The sequence below is a fragment of the Neoarius graeffei genome, chromosome 14 (genome assembly GCF_027579695.1).
Source record: "Neoarius graeffei isolate fNeoGra1 chromosome 14, fNeoGra1.pri, whole genome shotgun sequence".
Taxonomy (NCBI): domain Eukaryota; kingdom Metazoa; phylum Chordata; class Actinopteri; order Siluriformes; family Ariidae; genus Neoarius; species Neoarius graeffei.
The window spans coordinates 27,565,579-27,588,718 of NC_083582.1; the positions used below are offsets into that span (position 1 = coordinate 27,565,579).

Sequence of the window (23,140 nt, forward strand, 5' to 3'; positions counted from 1 at the left end):
TTTTCAAATGGGGTGTACTCATTTACACTGAGCACTGTATACTTTATAGATATTATTGTAGCTGAACTTGTGCTGAATACAAAAAAGTCATATGACTGAAAATACTGCCTAAAATTGTTGAAACTGACAACATCAGAACATGCCAAAATCATTAGCGTGCCAGAAAAAGACAAAAAGAGAGCAAACAAGTGGCAGTGTGTGTTTTATATACTCAAGAAGCATGCAAAGATTATGCACTACAGCGCACACATGTCAACCGATATGCTCATAAGAGATCTCATCTCATCTCATTATCTCTAGCTGCTTTATCCTGTTCTACAGGGTCGCAGACAAGCTGGAGCCTATCCCAGCTGACTACGGGCGAAAGGCGGGGTACACCCTGGACAAGTCGCCAGGTCATCACAGGGCTGACACATAGACACAGACAACCATTCACACTCACATTCACACCTACGGTCAATTTAGAGTCACCAGTTAACCTAACCTGCATGTCTTTGGACTGTGGGGGAAACCGGAGCACCCAGAGGAAACCCACGCGGACATGGGGAGAACATGCAAACTCCACACAGAAAGGCCCTCGCCGGCCACGGGGCTCGAACCCGGACCTTCTTGCTGTGAGGCGACGGCGCTAACCACTACACCACCGTGCCGCCCCCTCATAAGAGATAGAAGAAATATTTACATTTACTCGAGTTGATCTTCGGCTGGATCGAGTCGAAGTTCAAAATGACACTACTCATCAATAGTGTCACAATTCTCAAGATTGAATTCAATTGCTGTCCTGAATCATGAATTGAATCATGAATTGAATCACTGTCCTGAAATTGAATTGCTGCCCTGAATCATCCGATGCATCTCCTGAGCATCAAATCACCGTGCCATCTCACAACAAGTTTTTCCTCCAAACAGGTAGTCTAAACAATGGCTGACATATTTTATCCTGTTTACAGTGGCCGTTCTCACAGCAAAAGAGAAACCAATTGAAACCAAAACAGTGAAAGTGATTACCATACCTTGACCATGTGAATAGTCTTTTATGAATGCATAAGTTGGCACTCAGTGCTCCAACTCAAGTGACAAGTTTTATGTTTCTTCTAATTTAGATAATTTTAAAAACATAATATTACTTGGCAGTGGTCACATAGGAAAGTGTAAAGTATAAAGTTTCTGTCAATATGTTTATCATGCTTGTATGATAAAAACTTGCAAAGATATTTATCTAAATACATGACCTACTCACTCTAAACCTGCCGAGTTTGTCAGCAAAGCTCTCAACCCCAGCGGGCTAAATCCACAAAAACACAATGCAGCTCCTTCTGGCCTTCTCAATACTTTTCCATCAACATTCTCAGGGCAAATATTGCATCTGTAGTACTCTTTCCAGGCATGAAACCATATTGCTGCTCACATATTTCCAACTCTCCTCTTTGCCCAGCTTCCACTACTGTTTCTCATAACTTCATGCTGTGGCTGGCCAACTTTTTTTTGCCTCTATAGTTACTGCAGAACTGAACATCGCCCTTGTTTGTGAATATTGGTACCAGTATACCATACGACTTCTCCACTACTCAGGCATCCTCCCACTTTCCAAGATCTTGTTAAACAATCTGTTCAAAAAGTCAATTGCCATCTCTCCTAAGCATCTCCATGCCTTCACTGGTATATCATCTGGGCTGACTGCCTTACCACTTTTCATTCTCTTCATAGCTCTCTTTACTTCCTCCTTGCTAATCTGCTGTACTTCCTGATTCACTATCTCCACCTTGGCCAACCTTCTCTCGCTTTTATTTTCTTCATTCATCAGCTTCTCAAAATACTCCATCCACCTTCTCAACACACTTTCTTCACTTGTCAGCACATTTCCATCTGCATCCTTTATCAGCCTAATCTGCTGCACATCCTTCCTGGCTTGATCTTGTTGTCTTGCTAATAGGTATAGGTCCTTTTCTCTATCCTTAGTTTCTAACCTTTCATAAAGTTCATTATATGCCTTTTCCTTTGCCACTGCTCTCTTTGCTTTTCTTCACATCTCCTTGTATTCTTGTCTGCTCTCTTCATCTCTCTTTTTATCTAAGTTTTGTTTGGCCAACTTCTTCCTCCATTATACTCTCCTGGACTTCCTCATTCCACCACCAAGTCTTCTTGTCTTCCTTTCTTTGTCCTGATGTCACTCCTAGCTGTTTCCCTCACCAATTTTGCCATAGCTGTCCAATCATCTAATCCCTCTTCACCCAATGTCTGTTTCACCATATCCCTAAATTCTGACTTACAGTCTTCCTCCTTCAAATTCCACCATCTGATTTTTGGTTTAGCTTTCTCTTTCTTCCTCTTTTTTACCTCCAAGATCATCCTCCCAACCACCATCCGATGCTGCTTAGCTACGCTCTCCCCTGCTATCACTTTGCATTCTCCAATCTCCTTCAGACTGCATCTCATCTCATCTCATCTCATTATCTCTAGCCGCTTTATCCTTCTACAGGGTCGCAGGCAAGCTGGAGCCTATCCCAGCTGACTACGGGCGAAAGGCGGGGTACACCCTGGACAAGTCGCCAGGTCATCACAGGGCTGACACATAGACACAGACAACCATTCACACTCACACCTACGGTCAATTTAGAGTCACCAGTTAACCTAACCTGCATGTCTTTGGACTGTGGGGGAAACCGGAGCACCCGGAGGAAACCCACGCGGACACGGGGAGAACATGCAAACTCCACACAGAAAGGCCCTCGCCGGCCCCGGGGCTCGAACCCAGGACCTTCTTGCTGTGAGGCGACAGCGCTAACCACTACACCACCGTGCCACCCCAGACTGCATCTCCGACATAAAATATCGTCCACCTGAGAACACTTTCCTCCACTCTTATACATATGTTACTCCATGCTCTTCTTTCTTCTTCAAGTATGTATTCACCACAGCCATTTCCATCCTCTTTGTGAAATCCACCTCCATCTCTACTTAAGTATGGCTCAAAAAGGTGGCCAAGTGTCTGAAGACATTTACAGGACATGTAATCTATTTGACTCATTGGTCACAAGTTATCTGCCATGTTCAAAAACTATCAAGTAGCTTGCTAAATAAAAACATCATGGAAATTGTCTTTTTCTGCATCACTGATCACCCAAATATCAATCATTTTCTCTCTTTTATTGTCTCTAATTCAGGAAACCCTGACTACACAAACAACATATCAGCATCTAGACACTAATGACTGAGAGAGATTTTAAAAGTACCGTACATAAAATGTAAAATAAATATAACTGAAACTCACAACCATGTGTTGTCAGAAAATGATTTGCCATATACACTCACTAGCCACTTTATTAGGTACACTCATACACCAGCTGTTTTATGCAGTAATCTAGTCAGCCAATCCCTTGACAGCAGCATAATGCATAAAATCATGCAGTTAGAAATCAAGAGTTTCAGTTAATGATCACCTCAAACATCAGAATGGGAAAAATTGTGATCTCTGTGACTTTCACTGTGGCATGGGTGTTGGTGGCAGATGGACTGGTTTGAATATTTCAGAAACTGCTGATCTCAGGTTTTCACACACAACAGTCTCTAGAGTTTACACAGAATGGTGCAAAAAAAAAACCTTGAGTGAGCAACAGTTCTGTGGGTGGAAACACCTTGTTGATAATAAGAGAGATCAGAGGAAAATGTCCAGATTGGTTTGAGCTGCCAAGAATGATATAGCAACTCATAGCAACTCTTGACAACTGTGATGAGCAGAAAAGCACCTCTGCATGCAACAGCAGAAGACCACATTGGGTTCCACTCCTCCAGCCAAGAACAGGAATCTTAGAATCCAGAACAAGTTCCTATTAAGGTGGCCAGTGAGTGTAATATACACATGAAAAATTGTTTGATAAAAAACTAATATTATTTTGCCTATTGGCTGTTTTGCTACTGCAGTCTTTAAATTTTCATGAGTTCTATAATTTATTGGTGCCTTTTGCCAAATGTTTGTTATAATGAGCTCATCTCATCTCATCTCATCTCATCTCATTATCTCTAGCCGCTTTATCCTGTTCTACAGGGTCGCAGGCAAGCTGGAGCCTATCCCAGCTGACTACGGGTGAAAGGTGGGATATACCCTGGACAATTCGCCAGGACATCACAGGGCTGACACATAGACACAGACAACCATTCACACTCACATTTGCACCTACGGTCAATTTAGAGTCACCAGTTAACCTAACCTGCATGTCTTTGGACTGTGGGGGAAACCCTGAGGAAACCCATGCAGACACAGGGAGAATGTTATAATGAGCTGAGAAGAGTAATAGATTTTTCATTTTATTATTCAGGCTTATTACACATTATTAAGATTACATGTGTAATTATGAAACATATTACATATGTTTCAACAACATTATTCTTGATTTTAGACTTCTGTCTCTTTGGTGTTCCTTCTATCGTGAAGTATTAACATCATAACTAAGAGTTTTTGTCAGCCAAAATTGTGCCCATTTAAAGCTAATTTCTGGTTACCTTATGAGAATAATGACCTTTTTCAGCAATAGATATGAATAAACAGTAACAGTTATGGATGTTTTGCACAGAAATACAATACATACAAATGTGGTTACCTACAGTGGTTGAGTGGCATTCTAAATGTATCTTCATGATTGTAATTTAAAACTCAGTCTCACAACCTAAACTAGTCACTTCTCTGAGACCTAGAACATTCAGGTCTCATCAAAATATGTTCACAAATATGTTCAGAAAAAGAGTAGCAGTCCTTTTCAAACTGAATATCATCCCTCTTCATAGTCAATATTGTAAATGGATTTTGGGCATTTGAACAGATTTAAACATGTTACTTATGGGTTAACCATTCCTGTACATTTTATTGGGTCTCTCGAAATCAAGTACGGTGAAATTTCTGAGACTGAAGTATTGTGATCTTCTATCCTTTATAGTAGTCATGGTTATCATTTGGATGTAACTCCAGATCTCCTGACCATTCCTAGATGCCTGTCTGCAGATCACCATTAAGCAGGGCAGCATTTTGAGTCTCTGTGATGATAATAATAATAATAAGTTCAACTTATATAGCGCCTTTCAAGAAACCCAAGGATGTCATTGACCATCCGTGTCCTGTCCTGCCAGCTGTCACTATGTTCAATTTCATCCAGGCCGCCCACTCTCCTGAGGCACAGAACATTTTGGAAACTCTTCTTGAAATTATCCGACAAAAATGCATAGAGAATGGGGTCGGCACAGCTGTTGGCGTATCCCAGTACCACGATGAAATCAAAGGTGCTTTTCAGCACTGGTGTAGGGATGAGTGTGCCAGTTACAGATGCTACATTAAACATGTAGAACGGTAGCCAGCAGAGCACAAACACAACCACCACAATGGATACCATGCAGGTCACTTTGCACTCAGAGCGCTTTCGCTTGCTGGAGCAAACCCTCACACCTGAGGACTTCACCTTGATCACAATGAACAGGTAGCACAGGCAAATAACAATAAGCAGCAGCAAGAAGCCCAAGAGAAATGTACAGAAGATGAATGCAGTTTCGTAGGTATTTTGAGGTTCTGGCCACAGCATAGTACACGTCCGTGCTTCATTCTTATTAGTGTTCAGACCACTGAAAATCATAATGGGCAAATTAACCAGCAGTGATACCCCCCACATTGCAAGGTTGATAGTTTTGGCTACTCGTGGCTTGCGCCATTTAGTGGACTTGATTGGATGTACCACTGCAAGATACCGGTCAATACTCATCACAGTCAGGAAGAAAATGCTGGTGAACTGGTTTAATGAGTCCATGGTTAGGACAATTCGGCAAATGGCAGCACCAAAACGCCAGTGAATCAATGCTAGCTGAATTGCAATAAAGGGCAAGCTAAGCATGCACAAGACATCAGCAACAGCCAGATTAAGGATATAGATGTTGGTGACAGTCTTCATCTTAGCGTACCGAAGGATTATATACTGTACATGACCAGTGCATTGCCACAGAGTCCAACAGCACACACCACAAAGTACACAAAGGTGATAACCACAGAACTTGTCTGATCAAAGGCATCATGAGAGATGTTTCGAGGATAATCATCTGAGTCAGACTCATTGAATGGAAAGAAGCTGTCATACAGAAGGGGCTTAAGAAAGGAATGGTTTGGGGAAGCAGGAAATAATGTCCATGACTCCATTTTTACCATCTATCAGTTTGGAAGAGCTTTTTCATTTACGATATAGAAGTCCATACCATCTTGTCAAACCTGTAGGTAGGGGTAAGAAAAAAAAAGATTTGTGAATAATAAAAATAAATTATCATGAAAACTTCTAACTGCCATTGGTTAACATTTAACAGGAGGGAATGATTGAGTACAGAATCTCAATTTAGCTAAACTGGGGGGAAAAAAATGCTGAATCATATGGGGGGGTGGGAGGAATTGTCACTCTTGATTTGTTTGTTAGGACCTTTTTTAAATAGCTTAATACCAAAAGCAATGTTTTATTTTGGACAGTTAATCAAAGGGAATTGTACTGTAACTCAGTCCAAAATTAGGATTAATCACTCATCTCATCTCATCATCTCTAGCCGCTTTATCCTTCTACAGGGTCGCAGGCAAGCTGGAGCCTATCCCAGCTGACTACGGGCGAAAGGCGGGGTACACCCTGGACAAGTCGCCAGGTCATCACAGGGCTGACACATAGACACAGACAACCATTCACACTCACTTTAGAGTCACCAGTTAACCTAACCTGCATGTCTTTGGACTGTGGGGGAAACTGGAGCACCCGGAGGAAACCCACACGGACACGGGGAGAACATGCAAACTCCACACAGAAAGGCCCTCGCCGGCCCCGGGGCTCGAACCCAGGACCTTCTTGCTATGAGGCGACAGCGCTAACCACTACACCACCATGCCGCCCGGATTAATCACTATTTAAAAAAAAAAAAAAAAAACTGTCCTGAATGATTAAATATTCAGGGCAGCTAGAGAGCCCATTTGAAAGTATATTTATTCTCGGGTAACTTGATACTTTGGACATGTAGGACTTTACCCAGAGTGTCTGACCTTTTCAGCAGTGTGGCAGCTTGCCTACAATGCTGTGTCAAACGTTGGTTTAATCGATCTGCATTTAGCAAACGAGTCAGAGTGCCCCTGAATATGCTTTTATGTAAATGTGTGGCCAAAAATGCTGAGGCAGAATAAAATTTCATAACCACATTGCATATTTTGACACAGTTTGTGTTTCAGTTACAACCCTGATTCCAAAAAAGTTGGGACAAACTACAAATTGTAAATAAAAACGGAATGCAATGATGTGGAAGTTTCAAAATTCCATATTTTATTCAGAATAGAACATAGATGACATATCAAATGTTTAAACTGAGAAAATGTATCATTTAAAGAGAAAAATTAGGTGATTTTAAATTTCATGACAACACCACATCTCAAAAAAGTTGGGACAAGGCCATGTTTACCACTGTGAGACATCCCCTTTTCTCTTTACAACAGTCTGTAAACATCTGGGGACTGAGGAGACAAGTTGCTCAAGTTTAGGGATAGGAATGTTAACCCATTCTTGTCTAATGTAGGATTCTAGTTGCTCAACTGTCTTAGGTCTTTTTTGTCGTATCTTCCATTTTGTGATGCGCCAAATGTTTTCTATGGGTGAAAGATCTGGACTGCAGGCTGGCCAGTTCAGTACCTGGACCCTTCTTCTACGCAGCCATGATGCTGTAATTGATGCAGTATGTGGTTTGGCATTGTCATGTTGGAAAATGCAAGGTCTTCCCTGAAAGAGACGTCGTGTGGATGGGAGTAGGGTTGGGCGGTATCCAAATTTTGATACCTTTAAACCGTCTCTGTGTTTTCCCGGGGTATACGGTATTACCGAGAAAAAAATAATATTTTGTTTCGGCCTACTGTGTAACGTGCGCCTATGCCTCAAATGTACTATTTAAAAGCAGCATAGCGAATTGTGTGCATTGTGGTATGGATTAAGCAGCAAAGCGAATTTTGTGCATTGATGAATGGATTAAGAGATATTTCAAAGCATCACGCAACTCTTCCTTCATCTTGAAAATAGCATTCAACTGTCGTTTACACATGTCTGCGTTGAAACGCCATTTGCAGCACTATTTCACCTGCTCCATCAAAAAAAAGTACACGATGAGCAGGATCATACCCTTTCAAGCATGGGAAATAAAAAAAGAAAAAGAATCAACCAACACCCAAGTCCGTTTAGACTGCGCGATAAACCATATTCTTCAGCGCAAATGAGGCGAACCTAATTCAAATGCGCGGTAGCTGCACAAGGCAAAATCATATGGGCCCACGTCATGCCATGGCGGGGAAATTAATAATCAAATGGCCTTACCTTGCTTAAAACGTTGTCTTGATCACATAACTCCTTACAATTATTCCACTTAAATCCATACGGTTTAACACACCCAACAAAGATAGCAAGCGCATTGCTAATTCCCACCAGAAACCTAACAGTTTACGCTACGATGTTTTCTTCCGTTTCTTCAGTAGATGACATTTCAAATGTTTATTACCCACATCCCGAATGTCATACGTTATATTATTTTACCTTGTTGTTACTCATGTAACCTACTCAAAACACAACTCATTGGAGAGATCTCGTGGAAGTGGAGTACCCCAGGCTATGGTGTGCCTTAGGGGACATATTAGATTTTTCGTTTGGTTTGAAACCAAAATACTGCCACACTGCTGATGTTGTATTTTTTTTTGCCACTAACTCGTTATCTTGACTTGCCATCTTTCAACCGCAGTCTCAGTCTCTTTTTTTTTTTTAGATAGGACAGTATAGAGAGACAGGAAATGAGCGGGGGAGAAAGAGACGGGATCGGGAAATAACCTCGGGTCGGAATCGAACCCGGGTCCCCGGATTTATGGTATGGTGCCTTAGCCATCTGAGCCATGACACCCCTGCTCTCAGTCTCTTGCGAAGCTTTCTGTCAGACTCCAAAATGTCACGCAGGGTTGCCATGGTAACGACATAAACAACCCTGCACGCGATGAAAACTTCTTTAGGAAATTGATAGAATTAGTGAAAATACGATCACACAGTTATTCGGAATGATCTTCAATTTATTATTTTATATTATGACCTCATGTACTCCATATTTATTTAGATATTATATATTTTTTTAAAATGACGGTAATGAGACCGATACCGTTGGTACTTTTGGATACCTCGGGATACCTTCTTACCGTAATACCGCCCAACCCTAGATGGGAGCATATGTTGCTCTAGAACCTGGATATACCTTTCAGCATTGATGGTGTCTTTCCAGATGTGTAAGCTGCCCATGCCACACGCACTAATGCAACCCCATACCATCAGAGATGCAGGCTTCTGAACTGAGCGCTGATAACAACTTGGGTCGTCCTCTTTAGTCCGAATGACACGGCGTCCCTGATTTCCATAAAGAACTTCAAATTTTGATTCGTCTGACCACAGAACAGTTTTCCAATTTGCCACAGTCCATTTTAAATGAGCCTTGGCCCAGAGAAGACGTCTGCGCTTCTGGATCATGTTTAGATATGGCTTCTTTGAACTATAGAGTTTTAGCCGGCAATGGTGGATGTCACGGTGAATTGTGTTCACAGATAATGTTCTCTGGAAATATTCCTGAGCCCATTTTGTGATTTTCAATACAGAAGCATGCCTGTATGTGATGCAGTGCCGTCTAAGGGCCCAAAGATCACAGGCACCCAGTATGGTTTTCCAGCCTTGACTCTTATGCACAGAGATTCTTCCAGATTCTCTGAATCTTTTGATGATATTATGCACTGTAGATGATAATATGTTCAAACACTTTGCAATTTCACACTGTCGAACTCCTTTCTGATATTGCTCCACTATTTGTCGGCACAGAATTAGGGGGATTGGTGATCCTCTTCCCATCTTTACTTCTGAGAGCTGCTGCCACTCCAAGATGCTCTTTTTATACCCAGTCATGTTAATGACCTATTACCAATTGACCTAATGAGTTGCAATTTGGTCCTCCAGCTGTTCCTTTTTTGTACCTTTAACTTTTCCAGCCTCTTCTTGCCCCTGTCCCAACCTTTTTGAGATGTGTTGCTATCATGAAATTTTAAATGAGCCAATATTTGGCATGAAATTTCAAAATGTCTCACTTTCTACATTTGATATGTTGTCTATGTTCTATTGTGAATACAATATCAGTTTTTGAGATTTGTAAATTATTGCATTCCGTTTTTATTTACAATTTGTACTTTGTCCCAACTTTTTTGGAATCGGGGTTGTATATAGCATTACTTATATATTACATTTGAAATGTTTCGCTGTTATGTCTATGGAGATTTAGATTTTGAGGTGGTCACACTTCAAGATGCATTTGCAGGTCTTCAAAATCTGTTGTATTGCACTTTTCAATACACAATGTTTACAAAGGTCTTACATATATAATGCATTTGTCTCTGTTTTTTAAAGGCCTGCCAGACTTGGCTGGAATGGCATAATTTATTATGCTTAACACTTAATTTCTCAAGGGAGTATGGCCAGTTTATTTGCAACTTGAAAAGCAGTCAAAATTTGAGTTTCTGAGTTGAGTTGCTTTTTGTGTTGGCCTAATTATAATGTCTTTAAATACTCAGCTGCAGGTCAAAATTAAAAAAAAAAAGGTTAATTGTAATCAGTGGTTGAACGTGTCTTTCTTAAAAGCTACAACATGAACACAAGCAAGAAGAACCTACAAAAAACTGAAGAAATTCTAATTGGAGCAACTTTTTTTTTAAATGGTTGCTACTTAAAAAGTTTTGTACATTATTTTAGTTATTAGACAACAGGTAAAAGTACTTTAAAATATGATAAAGCTAGTTGTAGCAACATAATTTTTATGAGTTATCAACTTAAAAACTTGCCTTTAGTCTAACAGCTATTAAGTAAAGAGTAATCAAAATAATCTTTGACTGAAGGGGAAAAGCTAATTCCCCCAAAGTTATGAAGTTTGTTGGTTCAATGTAATTTCAAACAATGTTGTCATAACTCAAAAAGACTAATGCAGACTGTTGCGTTGATCTTTTTTGTTGAGCCTAAACATTTCTTTTTAGAGTGTATGTTTTCTTTGTTTTATTTTGTTAACTGGAGCACCTGGAGGAAGCTCACACAGGTACGAAGAGAACATGCAAACTCCACACAGAAAGGCCCCAGCTGGCTGCCAAGTTTGAACCCAGAACCTTCCCAGAACCTTCTTGTGGTGACAGTGACCCATGCCTATTGACTGATAACTCAAAGATTCCACTGTACTACTTGTTTCTATGATGTATACAACTGACCGTACTCCTCACAGGCTCTTTAAAAATGCATTTATGTTTTATTACAGTCTACAGAGTAAAAAGAAGTGGTGTTCTTATTTCCATTATCTCCACTCATTTTTATCAAATCGTAGAAATCTGATACTATGGCCCTTGTGGCAGCAGGGTCATGGTCAAGCATCGGTCTGTGACTGGAGGGCGGAGTCAGGGAAGGTAAGTGGCAGAATCACTACACCTGATACCAATTAACCTGTGTTTGTGTGTCTTCCCAGCTACCACGCCCGATATAAGGAGAGACAGCAGAGGAAGAGAGCTCTCTCCCGCACCAGATGACTTGCGTGTGTGTGTATGCGTGTGGCTGGGAGAGTGTGTTTGCGACTGAAAAGTGCAAATAAAGAGTTTTTGGAAATTCAGTTCTGGCCTGCCGTACTTCTGTGCTCCACCCACCCGTGCAAAGTTCTACAGCCCTATTCTTGTTAAGGGGTTTTTAACACATCTGTGATGTATATTGGGATGTTACTGTTAATTATCTATAAAATAAAGAAAACTGAAACCCTGACCTTCAAAAAATGAATACACGCTCATAATGTTAGCCATACCCCTTAGCTTCAGATCTCCTCCCATATCCCCACACTATAAAAAATCTTGCATTCCAAACCACATTCACAACCTTGTGAGTGGACTTCAGCAACCAGAGGAAAAGGTGAATATAACTAATTTGTTGAATGTTTAAAGAGAATTACTGAATAGTTGATTTCTTACATGTAAGCAATGGAAAGACCATCAGCTAAGCCATATACAAACTGTGTGCACAACAGTGACATTTTCATTTTTAAACCTTTATTTTACCATGAATTATCCCATTAAGTTTGACTGGCATCCTAAAAAAGAGGCTGTTACAATCACCTGGCTCAAGGGCAATGTAACAAAAGGAAACCACACGCAGACAAAAAATGTTTAGAATATTTATTAAATAAAGAATAAAGTAACGTGTATGCAAGATCAGTTGTGTGTACATGTTGCAAAGAAGGGTGTTCAAACTAACGCAAAATCGGCCAAAGGAGGAAGGGGAGGCCCTGCCAGAATGGACCACTGGTCTTTTTATACCCTGTCCAATTATAGACACGCACCTGCCCTAGATCACCTAGTTGGACAGGGAAATAGGTTAACCAGGTAGGCAGAGCTACCGACAATAAGCAGAGCGTCACACCCTCCCCCTTAAAACAGAGCCCCACTAATGGGACTCTACACAATTACACCAAAAAACAAGCTAAACACAAAATAGATACAAATGGGCCTTACAAAAAACACTATATTCCACAACAAAATGTACACCATTTTCCAACAATACAGCCATACAATAAATGCATCCTCAAATGTATAGCCATACCCACGTACACCATCTCCCCCTGCAACCACCCCCAGTGTCCTGAACTTCAGCAACACCAGTGCCTGGGAAGCAATTTAAGAAGAACAGAGCACAGGAAAAAGCAGAAGAGTGTGAGACAGTCAGCACATGACTACAACTCACCACCCAGGGTGCGCGACAAAGCATCTGCCACTACATTATCCACACCCCAGATGTGTCGGATAACCAGACTATAAGGCTGCAAAAACAGGGCCCACCTCATCAGACGCTGGTTTGGGCTCTGCAAAGAGTGTAAAAAGGTTAGTGGGTTGTGGTCCGAATATACTACCACTGAATGTGACCCACCCCCAACATAGACATCAAAGTATTGCAGAGCCCACACCAGTGCCAGGGCCTCCTTCTCAATTGTCGAATACAAAAGTTGGTGTTTATTAAATTTTTCGCGAAAAGTAACTGACAGGCCTACCCACACCCTGGTCATCCTCCTGCAAGAGTACAGCCCCTGCACCAACATTGCTGGCATCCACCTGCAATTGAAAAGGTTTGTCCGGCCTCGGGGCAGCCAACACTGGTGCGGTGCTCAGCAACATCTTCACCTGCTCAAAAGCCTCTTGACAGGAAGGAGACCAGGTAAAAGGGACTTTGTCCTTCAGTAGGTCAGTAAGGGGAGACAACAGTAGAAAAATTAGAACAAAACCCCCTATAATAACCTACCATTCCCAAGAATTCCCATTCCTTTTTGGTACTAGGAGGAGGAAATTTATCGATGGCCAACACTTTCTCTCACAGGTCTCACCTGTCCCTGCCCCACAACCTTCCTAAGATATACAACTGTTGCCCTTGCAAACTCGCATTTTGCCAAATTTACAGTTAGATTTGCTTCAACCAAGCGAGTGAACAAGGCACGAATCCGACTGATATGCTGTTCCCAAGTGTCAGCTGCCATGATACAATCATCCAAGTACACACCGCAACCATCTAGACCTACAATAATTCATGAGTCTTTGGAAGGTAGATGGTACATTCCTAAGACCAAAACTCATGACATTATACAAATATAGGCCAGATGGTGTCACAAAAGCTGAGATCTCCTGACCCCTAGATGTTAAAGGTACCCGATAGTAACCTTTCAGGAGGTCTAATTTGGTGACGTATCGAGCAGAACCAACAAGATCAATACAGTCGTCAATCCTGGGGAGTGGAAAGGAGTCAGGTTTAGTTACCATGTTTAATTTACGATAATCAGTACAGAAACGAAACGTACCGTCTGGTTTTCCTACTAAAAGACACGGCGACGCCCAACTGGAATATGAGGGCTTTGCCAAACCGTTATCCAGGAGGTATGTTACCTCTGCGTCCATAAACCTCTATCTGGTGAGACCCGATAAAAGTGTTGCCTGATGGGCTTAATATCACCAACTAATTCAATGTCATGCTGTATCCAATGTGTGCATCTAGGTGTATCATGAAACAATGAGGGAAAAGACAAAATGACATTTCAGTTCTTCACGCTGTTCAGAAGACATGTGGATCAAAAAAAAAAAGCATCAAAACCTTTCAACATTTGGGAGTTTAAGTCTAGGTAATAGCACAGAATCATCGGGAGCACCCTCATCCTCCCCAGCTACCACCTGAGGAGACTCGCAATGCAACCCGTCTGCAATCAACGCAGATGAAACCTTACCATCAGATACCTCCGATTTCACACCCTGAGTCTAAAACGGCTTTAACATGTTAATGTGGCAAAGCTGCGAAGATTTTTTTCAATCTGGCATTGCCACCAAATAATCCAGCTCGGTGACCTGCCGAACAACGGAATAAGGACCAGAAAAACGTGCTTTAAAAGGTGAGCCCTGTAACGGCAACAGCGCCAGCACTTTATCGCCAGGGCTGAAACCGCGCTCCACCGCAGCACGATCAAACAACCTTTTCATTTTGCCCTGCGCTTTGGACAAATTTTTATTTGCCAGCTCACATGACAAACAGTTTTCGTCAGAAACCTTGGACATACTCAAGTAAATTAACTGGAGGCTCAGCCTCATTAACACAATTTTTCAAAACAGAAAGGGGACCCCGAACTTTGTGTCCAAAAACTAACTCATTAGGACTGAAACCCGTGCTTTCTTGAGTGACCTCCCTGGCTGCCAGCATCAGCCAGGGAAGGCCCTCCTCCCAGTCACGATCCAGCTCCAAACAATAGGCACGCAATAATGACTTCAAGGTGGAATGAAACCGCTCGAGTGCGCCTTGAATTTGGGGATACGCACTACTCAAACCATGTTTCATGTGTAATTCCTTCAACACCTGTGCAAACATGTTCGAGGTAAAATTACTCCCTCTGTCACTTTGAATAACTTTAGGAATACCAAAGATAGAAATGAATTGTGCTAGTGCTTTTACAATCAACCTGGTGGTAATGGATCTCAACGGGGAGGCTGCGGGATAACGTGTAGTCAGGCACATTACAGTCAACAGATAAGTGGAGCCACTTTTCGATGGAGGTAATGGGCCGACACAATCAATTAGCAAATGCTCAAAAGGGCGACCCACTGCCGGAATCGGATGGAGGGGTGCGGGCTTAATGCCCTGATTTGGCTTACCCGCTATCTGACAAATGTGGCAGACTTTAATAAATGCAGCGACATCCTTCTTCATACGATGCCAATAAAAATGCTGCAATAACCGGTTATAGGTCTTGCGAACACCAAAATGGCCAGCTACATCCCCATGAGCGGTCTTCAACGCGACAGTTTTAAGAGTCAGGTACCACAATTTGGATAATATCCACCTCTAACTCCCCATCGTGCTGCACCCATTTACACACCAGTATGCCATCTTGCATAAAGTACCCAAGGTCTGCATTTTTCATATAGTCAGATGGCAAAGCACTTGCAATTAACTCTAAGATACTCATCTTTGTTCTGAGCTGCAATCAACTCGTCACGAGTTAAACAATCAGGTAAGATAGGCAACTTTTTAACAGTATGCGTATCGACCAAACCCAGTGACATATCCACCCCAGTGGCGGCTGCTGGTTTTTAAAACAGGGGAAGCCCATTTTACGCATTCATCGTAAAACCTGTAGGCCGGATATCAAAGCATAGAAAGGTGTGCCCCATTAGCATAGTGAACTAGACAACCCTACCTAGTGGCAGAAAGTATTTTTGCTTGTACATTTCATGTTATAGTCTGGCTTGCCAGGCTAGTGCCTCATATCCTTAATCAAAAATATCAAACATCCAAAAATCACTGGCTATTCAACAAAGAGCCTTGAACATCATACCCTGATATGCAACAGAGTCTTTAACACAACACCCAGCTGTGCAACACATCCTTGAACATCTTCTGCAACACAGTCTGGAAATTCATAACCAGGTAGGCTATGCAACACACAGAACCTTGAATATTATACCCAGGTATAACCTATAACACAGAGCCCACCATTCCCTCAACATTACTGAACAATATACACACTTCAGATTCATGAACATGAACACTACACACAAATTCTGCCCTCCACTCCTTTTCCAGAAAATGGTCTGGTCTGTGACCCTGTCATACCAGCTGGTTGTGCTTTCCAGAGACTTCAATTTCTGTTAGCAGCTAGCACTGCAGATCCCAATAAGGCTCAAGCTAGCCTACAACCAGATTGAACTACAAATGAAATAAACGAGTGAATTCACGAATGATCAAACTGATAGAATGGATGAAAGTTAGCGGAGCACAACGAGTAATATTTACATTTATTTACAGAGTAATGTACAGAGACATCAGTGAGAAGAACCGTTTATATGAAAAGAAATTCGGACAGCACTTTGGCACACGACTACACTTTCTCAACATCCGCTAGGGACTGACTGATCATGCTTCCATGTTCCTCGCCGAAGTACCGCCCTCCTCATGTCTTTCAGACACTACCTCCAATGATCCTTTATCAGCCCGGCTTCTTGTCCCTCCCACTGTCTCGTTTAGTCCCAGAGAAGCCCGGCTTCCCTGGAAGTGAAGATTTTGTTGATTTTAACCAATAACTAGCCGAAATTGGCTGTACAGAGCCGTCTCGTAGACTGCAACGGATACCCGGCTGCCAGTCAGTGTTGCCAGATACTGCTGATGTTTTCCATCCCAAAATATGTTCAAAACCCACCAAAATGCACTTAAAACCACCCAATCTGGCAACACTGCTGCCAGTCCATAGAGCCCATTGAAATAAGAAAGGATACAGCCTGGCAGCAAAGGTGATTCTCGTAGCGAACTGCAAGTTTGTCAGACATCACTCAAATAAGTTACAGGATAGTTATGAACATAAATACAATCTTGGGCATACATTATGTTATGCAAGTTATTGTTTTAATGAGAATTCAACGTCGTAGACGCTGCAGTTTGGGGAGAGTATTTTAGGGGAAGCTCGGCTTCCCTTGTTGTCTGAGAAATCGCCCCTGATCCACCCCCTGTGCGCGACTTTTCACCCTTGTTACAGCGCACGCACTAAAGACATCAGGGAAATCTACAGCGCAGTCTTGCTCCTCTGTTCCAACAGGAACGGCAGCCACTACTGGCAGAGGTGGAACAGGCCACACTCGTCCACCAGCCAAGTTGTTTCCCAAAATTACATCCACCCCCTCTACAGGTAACGATGGACGCACAGCAACAACTACTTCGCCCTGTACTAGATCTGAATGTAACACTACCTTATGCAGAGGGACCAATAAAGTAGTCATGCCAATCCCCCGAATCAAAACAAGCTACAAGAAAAAGGCAAAGCAGACTGCTTAAACGTTTCAGAGGCTCCAGTATCACATAATATTTTTACAGCTACCTTCTCCGAACCATTTGAAAGAGAAACAAACCCGTCCGTCAAAAACGGACCATAGCTGTCTTCCACCCATTCATTACCAGCATCATTCTCCACAGAAGGCGGAGCATCTGCCAGCGCACCAGATACCTCACCACCTGCAGACGCACTCCTACAAGACGAGACATCAATTTCAACTTCACAAGAAACAGAACGAGCAACAGGCACCGCCAGGGGCGTGTTTAGCCTATTTTTGGGGGTGCTAAAGCACCCCCAAAAATGAGCTCAGCACCCCCTAGCTCAGCACCCTCAAAAACACTGCTTTTGGACGTAATTTTCAGAAATAAGTGCCCTTGCTCACTGCGCAATGAATGTGTGCGCGGGCATGTGTGCGTTCTTGAATTCACCTGTTACGTGATAGTTCTATGACCAGTAAAATACCTCTCCTCCTTGCGTCCCCTCTGATTGGGTTGCCTGTCCCCGCGAGTGCTTGCTACGACATGGTTTTTTTTTTTTAACTGGATTCCACGCCGATGAGGAACTCGAAGTAGCAGTATTACTGGCATAGCGAGATGTGAAGGTACGGACTGGAGTTAAGTAATTAACAATTACCACTGTTCAAAATGAATAGCTCCAACATTACAAATGCAGTAGTAGGTCTTCTCATCTCATTATCTCTAGCCGCTTTATCCTTCTACAGGGTCGCAGGCAAGCTAGAGCCTATCCCAGCTGACTACGGGCGAAAGGCGGGGTACACCCTGGACAAGTCGCCAGGTCATCACAGGGCTGACACAGACACAGACAACCATTCACACTCACATTCACACCTACGATCAATTTAGAGTCACCAGTTAACCTAACCTGCATGTATTTGGACTGTGGGGGAAACCGGAGCACCCGGAGGAAACCCACGCGGACACGGGGAGAACATGCAAACTCCACACAGAAAGGCCCTCGCCGGCCACGGGGCTCAAACCCAGGACCTTCTTGCTGTGAGGCGACAGCGCTAACCACTACACCACCGTGCCAGTAGTAGGTCTTGTTTAGTTAAAATATAACGTAAATATTGTAAATGTGTAGATATAGTTTATTGGGTCAGCTTCTGTTAAAACACTGCATAAGTCTAGTCTTGTCTAGTCTAGTCTTCTTGTCTAGTTAAGTCTAGTCTAAATGCGGAATAAACGTGGAAACACTGTCGTTCAAGCCAGGTGCCTCTGTCAGCTCTGGGGGCTAAGCACCCCCAAAGATCAGATGCTAGAATCGCTCCTGGGCACCGCACACATCGACGGTTTAGGGGAAACAAGGCGATTTTGATTTTTCTTCCTGTTACGCAACACAAGACATTCATTAATGACCAAACTCTAAACAGTAATGACATTTGTTCTGCGAATCCTTACCGCGACCTGACTGGTCCACCCTGGATAGAGGAGAACCGCCTTTGCCCCACTGATAACGACTTAATCTGTAATCAGAATTCTGTCCATACTCTTTTCTCTTGTGAATTAAAATAAACTCGTCTGCCAATGCAGCAGCATCTGCAGCCGTTTTTACCTTCTGTTCATTAATGTAGGTAGCCACTCGTTCAGGCACAATATTTTTAAATTGTTCCAACACTACAAGTTCACACAATTGTTCGAACGTTTTTACTTCTGCCGCTGCCAACCATCTATTAAAGAAACTGGTAAGTTCTCTCAACTTCCATGTGCGTTTGTCGCTCACCTTTTCTCCAGTTCCTGAAACGCTGTCTATACGCCTCGGGAACCAAGGCAAACGCACGTAACAGCTTCCTTAACAGCAGCATAATCCTTGCGCTCAGATGCGGATAACGCTATGAATGCCTCCTGGGCTTTCCCCGTAAATACACTCTGCAATAGCAGAGTGCGCTCCGCATCGGTCCAGCCCCGCTCAACAGCGACATTCTCAAACAACAACAAAAAAAATATCAGGGTCCCTTTCATTAAACTTAAGCAACAATTTGACATTTTGAGATAAATGTCCATGCCCAGACGAAGTTTCCGACTTTTCAGCAAGCCGTTTCTCATGCTCAAGCTTCTGGCGCTCCAATTCATTTACTCGTTCATTCTGACGCAATTTTTCATATTCTAATTACCTTTCCCGTTCCTGCATCTGCAACAGCTCCCTTTGCTGCTCAAAAGTCAGCGCTGCAGAGAACCCATTTTTAAGGGCATAGATGCAGCTGCCATGCCTGCACCCTCGGAAAACGGCTTAACCAATAAAATGCCCAACTCAATCAACTTATTTTTCACTGACTCTTTCAGTTCAGCTTTCCTAAGTGCCTTATGGTGATGATACACGGGGCAACTTTTTGGGCAATGTTGCCGAGCAATGTTGCTGGCAACGGGCAACTAGGTGAGACACAGGGCAACTTTTCAGGGCAACAACAGTTAGCAACAGCAATTTACAGTTAACTAAAAAAAAATTGATGTCTTAATTTTTGCTGTGACCATTTAATCGAGCTGTCTGTTGTTTTTTAGAGCTTTGGTGAGGTAAATTCCTCCATATAGAATATTAAAATAACAACTTACCGGCGTAAAAACAGATGAGGAGTCTCTCCATCTCTTCACTCCACTGACACTGAGCGGCCGCCATATTTGTTTGAAATTTCTGATCCGAACCTCACCGGAGGTCACATGACTCAATACTCGCGTTCTGATTGGCTTATCTCAAAAAGTTGCCAGAGATTATCAAAACCATTCAGAAAGAAGCAATGTTGCCCAATCTCAATAGAAAAGAGTCAAAACGCAATTGCCCAGCAACAGTGCTCGGCAACATTGCCCAAAAAGTTGCCCCGTGTATCATCACCATTAGGCAGATCCAGATCCAATTTATATTCTTCAGCAGTCTTACACAACTCATCCTTACTCATTCTATCCAAATCATCCTCAGATAAGGCCCCACGGCTCTCAGACAACGACATGTTTAACAACAACAAATCCGATTTTACCAGGACGAAGTACAATATCAGTTACCAAAATACAATTACCAATAGCTATTATCACCAAAAAAAAAGGAAAATTTGTGGAGTCCAAACGCACGGTGCAGGTAATCTCAGCATGCAACAGGAGAAACAAAACACACTTGAGCTGCCCCGCATCTACCTACAGGACAGAAAAAGAGGCCCTACTTATTTTAACCTAGTCTTCGTGTGCCCTCATACGATTGAACTGAAACAGTCCCCCCGCGTTCGACACACCAGAATAACAAAATAAAGGCAAAATAACAACCCGGGTTAAGCGCGCTTACCTGCGGCGGGGGTTCACGTTAGCTCTGGCGGATCTAAACCCGCCTTAATTACTCCAGTGCACAGAGACACCTGCAACCTGCTCTGACTTCCACCACAACAAAAATAGCGGCCCAATAGTGTCCCCCCCTCTCCTTGGCGAACAAAAAACGCACCGAATCAAAACAAAATCTTAATATGCCACGCCAAAACAAAAATCTGCGCACGGCTTCCAATTAAAAATGTACTTCATCTAAAAAGGTAAGTACATCCCGCGGGTTTAAAAACACTTCCCGGACGAGCCTCTAATTATGTTACAATCACCTGGCTCAAGGGCAATGTAACATAAAAGGAAACCACACGCAGACAAAAAACGTTTAGAATATTTATTAAATAAAGAATAAAGTAACGTGTATGCAAGATCAGTTGTGTGTATGTTGCAAAGACTGTCTAAGGGTGTTCAAACTAACGCAAAATCGGCCAAAGAAGGAAGGGGAGGCCCTGCCAGAATGGACCACTGGTCTTTTTATACCCTGTCCAATTATAGACGCGCACCTGCGCTAGATCACCTAGTTGGACAGGGAAATAGGTTAACCAGGTAGGCGGAGCTACCAACAATAAGCAGATCGTCACACTGTCCATAAGTCATAGTATGGACAGTTGAGTAGAACTGCATAGTTGGACTAGATTTGTGCAGCATATTTAAAAGAGGAATGCCTGTATCTTATTCATAATGTGTCCACATGTCCATATGCTAGACTATACACAACTAAAGACACTTTAGAGTTATATGTTTGTACTTGTGTGTCTTGTATTGATCATTTATGGCTATATTTCTACCTTTACAGATGTCTCAGAGCAAACCTATCCAACGGTAAATGCTCTAATGTTCTATCTCTTTTTACGTGTTCACAAATGAGAATATATTCTGGTGACCTTTTTTTCATTTGAAAAAAACCTTTTTCATTTTTCATTTGAATCATTTTTGTTACGTGTATCTATCTTTTGTTATCCCCCACTGGCCGAAAGGCCCGAAGGGGGATTATGTCGTGGCGATGTCCATCCTTCCGTCCATTCCGGGAAGGGTGTTCACCTTCTGAAATCAAGTCCTCTCATAATTTTTGGAGGAATTTCATGAAACTTAACAGGATTCTTTGTTATATGTCAGTACTATGCATATTGTAATTTTGTTAAATTCAGTCATATTTTACCAGAGTTACAGCCCCTGATTAAAAAATTATAACTTCACAGTTTCATGAGTGTGTTTTCCTTTTGAAATTAACTTCTCTCACAATTTTTGGAGGAATTTCACAAAACTTGACAAGAGGCATTGTTATATGTTGGTAGTATGCATATTGTAATTTTGTTCAATTCAGTCGTATTTTACCAGAGTTACAGCCCTTGATTAACAAAATTATACTTTGACAAATTCATGAGAGTATGTTCATCTCATTTCATCTCATTATCTCTAACCACTTTATCCTGTTCTACAGAGGTGACGTGAGGACCCAAGAGCAGACTCAAGACAGGCAGTGTACATAAGGAAACTTTTTTAATGAAGTACAGGCAGAGGTACAATAGGGCTCAGGCAAAAATCGGTGGTCAAAGAATGGGTCAAGAGGTCAAAACACAGAAGAGCAGGCAGGCACGGTCAGGGACAAAAACAGGACAGAAAAATCTTCACAAAAACTGAAGAAAACAGGGACAAGGGAAACCCAGGCAGAGAAAGCAAAAAACATAGTCCAAAGGAACGGGCAGGTACAACAGGGGCAAAAAACTGGACAGGAAACTAGACAAGAAAAAACAAGGAACAACACAAGCAGGGAGAATCTGGAGGTCACAATATTAAAAGGCTGTAGCGAGGCGAGGAAAGTCTACAGGAGACAGTTTGGCAACAGGAGTAGCTCCAAACAGTTCTTAAAAAGGCCCTGGCTGATGGGAGAGGAGTGGTAGCAGGTGTGGAAATTGGCCTTCAGCAAGGCAGGACTGAATTCCTGTCCCGTATCCCGCCTGGAGCCGGCTTGGAAGTTCCACAAACTCAGGCATGGATGAACTGGACCAGACTGTGACAAATTTTTTATCCCCCACTGGACGAAAGGCCTGAAGGGGGATTATGTTGTGGCGATGTCTGTCTGTCCATCCGTCCCGGGAAGGGTACTCACATTCTGAAATCAACTCCTCTCACAATTTTTGGAGAAATTTCATGAAACTTGACAGGATTCTTTGTTATATGTCAGTACTACGCATATTGCAATTTCATTCAATTCAGTCTCATTATACCAGCAGGGGATAATGTGCTCTGAGAGCACTCTTGTTTTATGTTCATGTTTTATGTTCATTTCCATGAGGTGTGTGTGTATACAGTATGTGTGTGTATATAGATAGATAGATAGATAGATAGATAGATAGATAGATAGATAGATAGATAGATAGATAGGTGTGTGTGTTTATTTT

At 42.3% G+C, this 23,140-nt stretch overlaps 1 pseudogene; it reads right to left on the minus strand.

Annotated features, from left to right (window-relative positions):
- Positions 1-4,978: 4,978 nt before the first annotated feature.
- LOC132897524 (somatostatin receptor type 2-like) lies at positions 4,979-6,172 on the minus strand (annotated as a pseudogene).
- Between the last annotated feature and the right edge of the window lie 16,968 nt (positions 6,173-23,140).